Consider the following 5000-nt stretch of genomic DNA (forward strand, 5'->3'; position numbering starts at 1 on the left):
ATCGGCCGACTTGGAAAAAAATTTGAGAACCGGGGCTGAGGAGGGGGAAAATCTGGCCAGGGAGGCCGACCCGAAGTGCCTCTAAGTCGGATAGGGATTGGGCGAAACTCCCTTGGAAGTGGCACTCTGAAAAAATTTCCAAGTTTGGCTGACTTAGAAAAAATTCGAGAACCAGGATGAGGAGGGGGAAAATGTGGCCAGTCAGGCCGACCTGAAGTGCCTCTTAGGCGGATAAGGGTTGGGCGAAACTCCCTTGAAAGTGGCACTCTGAAAAAATTTCCAAGTTTGGCTGACTTAGAAAAAATTCGAGAACCAGGATGAGGAGGGGGAAAATGTGGCCAGTCAGGCCGACCCGAAGTGCCTCTTAGGCGGATAGGGGTTGGGCGAAACTCCCTTGAAAGTGGCACTCTGAAAAAATTTCCAAGTTTGGCTGACTTAGAAAAAATTCGAGAACCAGGATGAGGAGGGGGAAAATGTGGCCAGTCAGGCCGACCCGAAGTGCCTCTTAGGCGGATAGGGGTTGGGCGAAACTCCCTTGAAAGTGGCACTCTGAAAAAATTTCCAAGTTTGGCTGACTTAGAAAAAATTCGAGAACCAGGATGAGGAGGGGGAAAATGTGGCCAGTCAGGCCGACCTGAAGTGCCTCTTAGGCGGATAGGGGTTGGGCGAAACTCCCTTGAAAGTGGCACTCTGAAAAAATTTCCAAGTTTGGCTGACTTAGAAAAAATTCGAGAACCAGGATGAGGAGGGGGGAAATGTGGCCAGTCAGGCCGACCCGAAGTGCCTCTTAGGCGGATAGGGGTTGGGCGAAACTCCCTTGAAAGTGGCACTCTGAAAAAATTTCCAAGTTTGGCTGACTTAGAAAAAATTCGAGAACCAGGATGAGGAGGGGGAAAATGTGGCCAGTCAGGCCGACCCGAAGTGCCTCTTAGGCGGATAGGGGTTGGGCGAAACTCCCTTGAAAGTGGCACTCTGAAAAAATTTCCAAGTTTGGCTGACTTAGAAAAAATTCGAGAACCAGGATGAGGAGGGGGAAAATGTGGCCAGTCAGGCCGACCTGAAGTGCCTCTTAGGCGGATAGGGGTTGGGCGAAACTCCCTTGAAAGTGGCACTCTGAAAATATTTCCAAGTTGGGCTGACTTAGAAAAAATTCGAGAACCAGGATGAGGAGGGGGAAAATGTGGCCAGTCAGGCCGACCTGAAGTGCCTCTTAGGCGGATAAGGGTTGGGCGAAACTCCCTTGAAAGTGGCACTCTGAAAAAATTTCCAAGTTTGGCTGACTTAGAAAAAATTCGAGAACCAGGATGAGGAGGGGGAAAATGTGGCCAGTCAGGCCGACCCGAAGTGCCTCTTAGGCGGATAGGGGTTGGGCGAAACTCCCTTGAAAGTGGCACTCTGAAAAAATTTCCAAGTTTGGCTGACTTAGAAAAAATTCGAGAACCAGGATGAGGAGGGGGAAAATGTGGCCAGTCAGGCCGACCCGAAGTGCCTCTTAGGCGGATAGGGGTTGGGCGAAACTCCCTTGAAAGTGGCACTCTGAAAAAATTTCCAAGTTTGGCTGACTTAGAAAAAATTCGAGAACCAGGATGAGGAGGGGGGAAATGTGGCCAGTCAGGCCGACCCGAAGTGCCTCTTAGGCGGATAGGGGTTGGGCGAAACTCCCTTGAAAGTGGCACTCTGAAAAAATTTCCAAGTTTGGCTGACTTAGAAAAAATTCGAGAACCAGGATGAGGAGGGGGAAAATGTGGCCAGTCAGGCCGACCCGAAGTGCCTCTTAGGCGGATAGGGGTTGGGCGAAACTCCCTTGAAAGTGGCACTCTGAAAAAATTTCCAAGTTTGGCTGACTTAGAAAAAATTCGAGAACCAGGATGAGGAGGGGGAAAATGTGGCCAGTCAGGCCGACCTGAAGTGCCTCTTAGGCGGATAGGGGTTGGGCGAAACTCCCTTGAAAGTGGCACTCTGAAAATATTTCCAAGTTGGGCTGACTTAGAAAAAATTCGAGAACCAGGCTGAGGAGGGGACCATCTGGCAAGGGAGTCCGACCTAAAGTGCATCTAAAGCGGATATGGGTTGGTCGAGCCTCCCTTGATTTGCCCTGGAGCTCCCACGTCTTAAAAAGGTCTCTCCTATAATTGTACACCAACCATTTTGAGGTTTGGGTGCAAACCTCTCGAATGGGGGGACTCGGTCCCCTATCTACAGCGCCCCTAATGACGACAGGTGGTACTGCGCCCCTGGTAGCCCGGCCATTGAAAATGAATGGGCCCATTCATTTCAATGGGGAATTTCGACCCCTGGTTGCCCGCCATTCATTTCAATGGGGAATTTCGACCCCTGGTCGCCCGCCATTCATTTCAATGGGGACTTTCGACCCCTGGTTGCCCGCCATTCATTTCAATGGGGGATTTCGACCCCTGGTCGCCCGCCATTCATTTCAATGGGGGATTTCGACCCCTGGTAGCCCGCCATTCATTTCAATGGGGGACTACGACCCCTGGTAGCCCGCCATTCATTTCAATGGGGGACTTGGACCCCTGGTAGCCCGCCATTCATTTCAATGGGGGATTTCGACCCCTGGTCGCCCGCCATTCATTTCAATGGGGGATTTCGACCCCTGGTAGCCCGCCATTCATTTCAATGGGGGACTTCGACCCCTGGTTGCCCGCCATTCATTTCAATGGGGGATTTCGACCCCTGGTCGCCCGCCATTCATTTCAATGGGGGATTTCGACCCCTGGTAGCCCGCCATTCATTTCAATGGGGGACTTGGACCCCTGGTAGCCCGCCATTCATTTCAATGGGGGATTTCGACCCCTGGTCGCCCGCCATTCATTTCAATGGGGGATTTCGACCCCTGGTAGCCCGCCATTCATTTCAATGGGGGACTTCGACCCCTGGTTGCCCGCCATTCATTTCAATGGGGGATTTCGACCCCTGGTCGCCCGCCATTCATTTCAATGGGGGATTTCGACCCCTGGTAGCCCGCCATTCATTTCAATGGGGGACTTCGACCCCTGGTTGCCCGCCATTCATTTCAATGGGGGACTTCGACCCCTGGTTGCCCGCCATTCATTTCAATGGGGGATTTCGACCCCTGGTCGCCCGCCATTCATTTCAATGGGAAATTTCGACCCCTGGTAGCCCGCCATTCATTTCAATGGGGGACTTCGACCCCTGGTTGCCCGCCATTCATTTCAATGGGGGACTTCGACCCCTGGTTGCCCGCCATTCATTTCAATGGGGGATTTCGACCCCTGGTTGCCCGGCATTCGTTCCTATGTGGCGGGGGATTTCAACCCCAGGTCGCCCTCGTGTGGTTCTTTTTGGCGCAGCTGACGGGCTCCGCTGCTCATGGAGGTTTGCTAGTGGAGGATAACCCCCTGCCTGGGCAACTCGAACGCCCGGCATTCGTTCCTATGTGGCGGGGGATTTCAACCCCAGGCCGCCCTCGTGCGGTTCTTTTTGGCGCAGCTGACGGGCTCCGCTGCTCATGGAGGTTTGCTAGTGGAGGATAACCCCCTGCCTGGGCAACTCGAACGCCCGGCATTCGTTCCTATGTGGCGGGGGATTTCAACCCCAGGTCGCCCTCGTGTGGTTCTTTTTGGCGCCGCTGACGGGCTCCGCTGCTCATGGAGGTTTGCTAGTGGAGGATAACCCCCTGCCTGGGCAACTCGAACGCCCGGCATTCGTTCCTATGTGGCGGGGGATTTCAACCCCAGGTCGCCCTCGTGTGGTTCTTTTTGGCGCCGCTGACGGGCTCCGCTGCTCATGGAGGTTTGCTAGTGGAGGATAACCCCCTGCCTGGGCAACTCGAACGCCCGGCATTCGTTCCTATGTGGCGGGGGATTTCAACCCCAGGTCGCCCTCGTGTGGTTCTTTTTGGCGCCGCTGACGGGCTCCGCTGCTCATGGAGGTTTGCTAGTGGAGGATAACCCCCTGCCTGGGCAACTCGAACGCCCGGCATTCGTTCCTATGTGGCGGGGGATCGCCCTCGTGTGGTTCTTTTTGGCGCAGCTGACGGGCTCCGCTGCTCATGGAGGTTTGCTAGTGGAGGATAACCCCCTGCCTGGGCAACTCGAACGCCCGGCATTCGTTCCTATGTGGCGGGGGATTTCAACCCCAGGTCGCCCTCGTGTGGTTCTTTTTGGCGCAGCTGACCGGGCTCCGCTGCTCATGGAGGTTTGCTAGTGGAGGATAACCCCCTGCCTGGGCAACTCGAACGCCCGGCATTCGTTCCTATGTGGCGGGGGATCGCCCTCGTGTGGTTCTTTTTGGCGCAGCTGACGGGCTCCGCTGCTCATGGAGGTTTGCTAGTGGAGGATAACCCCCTGCCTGGGCAACTCGAACGCCCGGCATTCGTTCCTATGTGGCGGGGGATTTCAACCCCAGGTCGCCCTCGTGTGGTTCTTTTTGGCGCAGCTGACGGGCTCCGCTGCTCATGGAGGTTTGCTAGTGGAGGATAACCCCCTGCCTGGGCAACTCGAACGCCCGGCTCCCCCCCGGTCCGCTGGAGCTCCTCCGACGGCCAGCAACAAGCCCCGAAGACGGGCGCGCTCCCCCCGGTCCGCTGGAGCTCCTCCGACGGCCAGCAACAAGCCCCGAAGACGGGCGCGCTCCCCCCGGTCCGCTGGAGCTCCTCCAACGGCCAGCAACAAGCCCCGAAGACGGGCGCGCTCCCCGCGGTCCGCTGGAGCTCCGCCAACGGCCAGCAACAAGCCCCGAAGACGGGCGCGCTCCCCGCGGTCCGCTGGAGCTCCGCCAACGGCCAGCAACAAGCCCCGAAGACGGGCGCGCTCCCCGCGGTCCGCTGGAGCTCCTCCAACGGCCAGCAACAAGCCCCGAAGACGGGCGCGCTCCCCCCGGTCCGCTGGAGCTCCTCCAACGGCCAGCAACAAGCCCCGAAGACGGGCGCGCTCCCCGCGGTCCGCTGGAGCTCCGCCAACGGCCAGCAACAAGCCCCGAAGACGGGCGCGCTCCCCGCGGTCCGCTGGAGCTCCGCC

Source organism: Leptonotus elevatus, unplaced genomic scaffold, assembly GCF_054856555.1.
Source record: "Leptonotus elevatus isolate MCC_2025b unplaced genomic scaffold, RoL_Lele_1.0 HiC_scaffold_211, whole genome shotgun sequence".
NCBI classification, from domain to species: Eukaryota; Metazoa; Chordata; class Actinopteri; order Syngnathiformes; family Syngnathidae; genus Leptonotus; species Leptonotus elevatus.